We start from the raw sequence: 6,140 nt of genomic DNA on the forward strand, positions 1-6,140 counted from the left end.
TCGCCACCCGCGGGCACGGCTCCTCAGTTACCTGGGCGCCTCGGAGCCCGGAGCAACATGCAAAGCTGTCAAACCGCAGCGCCCCCCAGCGGCCTCCTCTTGGTATCTTCCGGACGGTTCCATCCCGGGCAGGCGAGGGACACGGCGTTTCTGAACCGCAGCGCCCCCCGCGACCGCGCCGTGGACACCTCCTTGGCCGCTCCTCCGCCGGGCGCGTCCTCTAAGCCCCCGAGGTTCTGCCACCGAGTTTTCGTTTCAAGGGGCAGAAAATCCACCCAAAGGCCTTCGAAGAAGACGAAGAGCTCACTGGCTGAGGTGACACACTAGCTCAGCCTCAGGGGTCGGGTGTGGCGGGAGCCGGAGTTGCAAGGGGTGGGGCCATCTTGCCGACCGGAGCCACGCCCCGGAGCGCTGATTGGCTGAACCGTGGAGCCCCCGCCCAGGGGCGGGGCTGTCGCGGCCACCTGGCGACCGGGCCTCACCTGTCCCGGGAGCTGGCCCTGGCCCGCGCGGTCCCCTTTCCGCCGCTCTCCCGGGACTCTTGGGAGTGGACTTGCGCCCGGAGGGCTCTCTAAAGGTCACTTTTAAATGCTAAACCTTCCCTGGTTCGCGGTGTTTTGTTTTTTGCAGTCAGAGTCTCACTCTGTGGCCCAGGCTGAAGTGCAGTGGCACGCTCACGGCCACTGCAGCCTCGACCTGCTGGGCTCAGATGACCCTTCCGCCTCAGCCTTCCAGTGAGCTGGAACTAGAGGCACGCGCCATCACTCCCGGCTTGTTTTTTGATTTATTGTAGAGACGAGGTCTCACCAAGTTGCCCAGACTGGTCTCGAACATCTGAGCGCAGGCAGTCCTCTCACCTTGGCCTCCCAAAGTGCGGGGATTACAGGCTTGAGCCACGTTGCCTGGCCTTCGTTTTTATTCTTTTTTTTTTTTTTTTGAGTTGGAGTCTCACTCTGTAGCCCAGACTGGAGTGCCGTGGCCGCTCCCGGCCACCGTCGCCTCGACCTGCTGGGCTCCGGCGATCCTTCCGCCTCAGCCTTCCAGTGAGCTGGAACTACAGGCGCAGGCTACCACGCCTGGCTAATTTTTGATTTATTGTAGAGATGAGATCTCGCCAAGTTGCCCAGGCGGATCTCGAACCCGTGGGCTCAGGCCATCCACTCACCTCAGCCTCCCAAAGGGACGGGATTACAGGCTGAGCCACCGAGCCCGGCCATTTTTATTCTTTAGAGGCAGGGTCTCACTCTGTCATCAGGCTGGAGTGCAGTGGCCCCATCATAGCTCACTGCAGCCTCGAACGCCTGGATTCAAGTGATACTCTCTCAGCCTTTGAAAGTACTAGGATTACAGGCATGGACCACCACGTCCTGCTTTTATTTTTGAGATGGGGTTTGATTCTTTGCCCAGGCTGGGCTTGAACTCTCTGTCCTCCTGCCTCAGTCTCCCAAGTAGCCAGGACTACGGGTGTCCTCCTGGACCTGGCTTGGATTATGCATTTTAATGATTTTGGACTGGTGTCAGGGGAGCCTGGCCATCTTCCCCTCTTCCCCTCCTGGGCAGTGCCCCCACATGGGTCCACCCAGAGCACAGCGCTCCCCAACCCTGGACCTCCAGCTTGGCCACCGTATCGAGGCCCACACCGCCCACCGTGGATGCCACACCCAGAGGCAGCAGCACACACCTGCACTGTGCGCCTTTGTCATGTGAATAGTCCTTGGCTCTAAACCTTCTTGGTCAACCCGGGTGCCCACGGCTGCACAGGAGGCACCATGAACTCCTCCTCCACTTGGTCCAGCTGCTTTCCACACTGCGAGGGCCACAGCAAACCTCTGTGTGCACTGACCTGGCTCCATGGCTTCTCCTTTGGCTGGAGGAGTCCAGGAAACAGAATCTGGATGGAGTTGAGTCACCGGGAGCCGCCACCCTCATCTCCTCTGTTTGAATGTCTGACTTTAAGCCTTTGCTAATTGGACAGAGAGGGGTGTAAATGGTTTCATTTTAAATATATTTATCTGTTTTTGAGTCAGGGTCTCACTGTTGTCCAGGCTGGGGTGCAGCGGCATGGGCTGCTACTCAGAGCCTCGGGTCACAGCACTCGGGCCTCACTGTTCTGTTCACTGTGCAGGGACTTTACAGAACGGAATCACAGGTCCAAGTGGGCAGAACTTCAGACCCAGGCTGGGTGCAGCCCCGAGGTGCAATGCCCGCAGACCCTGCTGCCCGGGACCGATCAAGCCTTGTCTGAGGAATTCCACCTGGGCTCATGGCACCGAGTGGGCAGGGATGGGGCTGGTCATACCACTTCCTCTGTCAGCAAGGGGGGCCTGGCCGTCCTGTGGTCGCTCCCAGGCTGCTGCTGTGGTGCCAGAGACCGCCCGCACAAGGACAAGGCCGGGTCTCCCAGGACATCCCTGCTTGGGTCTTGATGGGGCCTGGGGACTCCTGGGTGGCAGCCGTACCCCGTGGCCAGGGTGCTGAGGAACCCTCTGGACAATGCCTGTGGGCCCTGTGGGCACCGATGTGCCTCCTGGAATGTCCAGGCTTCCAGGGGAGGGGGCAGTGATGCTGCCATCCTGCTGACCACCACAGGCTGGCCAACCCACTGCCCAGAGGGAGAGCAGAGCCACAAGCATCACTGGGGAAGCTGAGGCCCAGGGAATCTCTAGCCCAAGTTTGCTCAGGGGCAGGGTGACAGCCACCCTGGCCTGGACTGGCCCGTAGACCCCTCCTGCAGGGCAGGTCACACCTCCCCCTTCCCACCTCCCCCCTTGGCTGTTGTGGAAGGACCGTTCTGTCTCACAGACCAGGGGTGTCTGAATGTGACAGTGTGTGTCTCTGAGTGTGGTGTGTGTATGTCCGTGTGTGTCTCTGAATATGCATGGTACATGTTTCTGTCTATGTGTGCTTCTGAATGTGTGTCTGTCCATGTGTATGTGCCCATGTGTCTCTGAGTACATGTGGTATGTGCCTCTGTGTCTGTCTCTGAGTGTTCTGTGTGTCTGTGTCTCTGTGCATCTGACTCTGTATGTCTCTGACATTGTGCATGTCTGTGTCTCTGTCTCTGCATGTCTCTGTGCGTGTCTGTCTCTGTGTGTGTTTCTGTCTCTGTGTCCATGTGGAATGTCTCTTCTCAGGTCTGGTGTTGTGAGCTCTACACACCAGCTGGGGGCCAGATCCTGGTTTGGGGGACGTCCCAAGGACATGGAGCAGCCAGTCCGGCAGTGGCCACCCCGGCAGTGGTCACGGCCAGGACTGATCTTCTCTGGCCCCAGAGCTGCAGGCAGAGCTTGGCATGGTGTCCCCTCACCTGGCGGGCCTGCCCCATCTCCGCCTCCCCTTACCAGTTGGGGCCATCCATCCTGTCCCCTCACCTGCGCTCTTGCTCCGGGACCTGCCTGCCTCTCTCAGGTCATGCCTGGCGAGATGGTTTCCTGAGGACGAATGGCCTCGGCGTACCTCTGCCGTGACTTCCCCCCAGGTCCGATGCTTCCAGACTCTGAAGGTGGGGCAGAATGTGCCAGAAGTGGCCGAACTCCTCCACCTGGGGACTGGACAGCTCGTGTCCTTCCGTGTCCCCAACACCCCCATCTTCTCCGGGCTCCTCTGACCAGGCCTCTACCTGGCAACCCAGACCTGCCCCATCCTCCAACGCCCAGCCCCCATGGGTCTCACCCCAGCCAGACTCCAGCTCCAAGTAGGAGCTTCCCAGAAGGCATGCCTCCTGGCCTTCAGGGGCTGCCACCTTCGGGCTGTATCAGGTGGCCAGGCTGCAGCTTCAGGCCTGGCCCGAGGGAGACAAGGCGGTTGGGGAGGGTAGGACTGGCCAGAAAAAGCGTCAAGAGTCCAAGACCCTGGAGATGGCAGCGTTGTGCCGAGGCAAGGAGCCGTCGTAGGGGGAGCCCTGTCTCCCTAAAGCCAGGGAGGTTAAGACCAGGAGGCTGGGAGGTTCCAGGCTGGCCCATGCAGACGAAGGCCAACAGCGAAGCCCGCCTCGATGTGCGTCCCAAGGCTGCCTGAACAGTGCCATGGGCGTCCCTCTAGCGCTCTGTGGGCCTGTGCACACACGTGGACTGGCTCCTGGGCACCTGGGCCTGGTCAGTTAGACATGGGCCAGACTGTGCAGAGCCTAAATGGCTTGGACGGAGCAGCCAGTGAGGCTGGAGCAGGCTGCTTCCCTGCTGGCCCAGGCACCTGTGCTCCCACGCACCCCTCCAGCCTAGGTCTCAACTCCCTCTGAGCTCAGCACCCCTCCCAGGCAACACAGCCGCTCAGGTGATGGCGCCGCCTCGCGGGCTGCAGGGCCAAGTCTGGCCACCTTGTATTTGTCCTTTTGGTCCCTCCTGGGTGTGCCCCCCATAAGAGGCAGCTGTATCCCAGTCCCAGGACAGTGAACAATGTCCCGGTGGGGAAGATGCAAGGCCAACGGGCAAGCACCAGGGTGTGAGTGAGGCTGCTAGAGCCTTTGGGTGTCCCAGGAGGCGGCCTTCCCCACCCTCTGCCCAGAGACCCTGGTACCCCCAGAGTTTCTACTGGTTCTGCAGTGCCTAAAAAGCTGTTATTAACCCAACTCATTTTTTACAAGTCTGTTTATTGAAAGGATCTGAAAATAGTAATAAGGCTTTCAGCAACATTTAACAAAGTTTCAAGGTTTTAACAATATGAAACATTAAGAATTTACTTCAAAAACCCCAAGTGTTCTAGATTGCTCCAATCCCACGCTGATTAGAACAGGGCTGATGCTAGCTTTCTTATTTGGGCAAGAGACTGGAGCCCAGCCCCACCAACTTCTGGACCTCAAGCCAGGGTATCGGCCCCCCCCCCCCCCCCGGCCTGGGCGGGCAGGGGACTCCACTGCGCTTGGGGTCAGGCAGGCACGGGACAGACACCAGGACCATGCTGGGCGGCCTTGCAGCCAGGCCTGCTGTCTGGCTGCTCAACTCTGGAGGCTCAGGCAGAAGGGCCGCAGGCGCCACCCGGACAGCCTCGCGGCCTTCCTGTTCTGCTGATTAACGAGAAGGGGCACCGTGCCGAGCAAAACTCAAGGACCTGTGACCTGAAATTAGATGCCGGCATCTGGGCCGCCTGTTGGGCATCAGGACCCAGCCAGGGCTGTGCGGCGCCTGGCTCTGAGCGCTGCTGTGGCACGGTCCTGGCGCGGGTGGGAGATGCGGGTGCCTGTGCACGTGCTGCCTTCACACACACACCCACGCCCACTCCCGGGCTAATGCTGGTTCTCCCCCAGCCCAAGACTCAGTGGAGGCAGGAGGACGGCGGGGTCGAGGCCCTGGCGAGTCTCATCACAATTCAAGATCAAAGGTTCCAGCACCCCAAGACGCCCACCTCCCTGACTCCAGTGCGTCGCGACCCCACACAGTGGTCCCCACCTGGTCCCTGAGGGGCATCCGCAGAACACGCGTGTACATGCTGAGTGGCAGGATGCCCCTCCCCTTTAAGCCTTCACAGAAGTGTGTACAAGAAAACATGTACGTAAGCACTTCAGAGAGCGGAAGTCTCCAAAGAGTCACGCGGATCTGGAGCCCTTCTCGGGCGACTCCGCAAGGAATGTGTGGGTCGCCTGATAGTCGCGCTTCTCTCCCGGGGGCCACGTGGCAGCTCTGGGAGGAGCCCCAGTGCCGACGGGTCCTGAGACTCAAAGCCGACTCCAAGCAGGGAGGGAGGAATGGGGGGACGTGTCCAACCACCTGCAGAAATCGGAGCACAGAACACACCACCACCAGCAAGAGCCGGCTGGTTCCTTGGGGAGGGAGAGGGGGATGGGGAGGGGGCTGGGACCTGCGGGGGTGGAGTGGGGGTCAGGGCCCAGGAAGCATCTACCTGAAGGAAGGGCATGGCCAAGTGTCAGTTTTCAACAGCAGAGCACAGACACCCTCTGACTGTCAACAGACCGACTTGGAACAGTATCCTGGCATGGAATTATAAGGTGGGCAGCCCTGCTCCGGGATCATGGGGATTCGTAGGACAGAAGAGCTCCCAGCCCATTTCCCACTTTGCTTCTTAGAAATGCAAAAAAAGGTCAGATTTAAGATGTTAAAAACAGCTGATCTGGTCAGGGAAGGCAGACCTGGGCCCCAAGCCAGCTAGAGGTGACTCTGCCATGAGACATGTGTTCAGACACACAC

The sequence above is a fragment of the Carlito syrichta genome, unplaced genomic scaffold (assembly GCF_000164805.1).
Source record: "Carlito syrichta isolate Samal-C Ts95f unplaced genomic scaffold, Tarsius_syrichta-2.0.1 Scaffold142976, whole genome shotgun sequence".
NCBI lineage: Eukaryota > Metazoa > Chordata > Mammalia > Primates > Tarsiidae > Carlito > Carlito syrichta.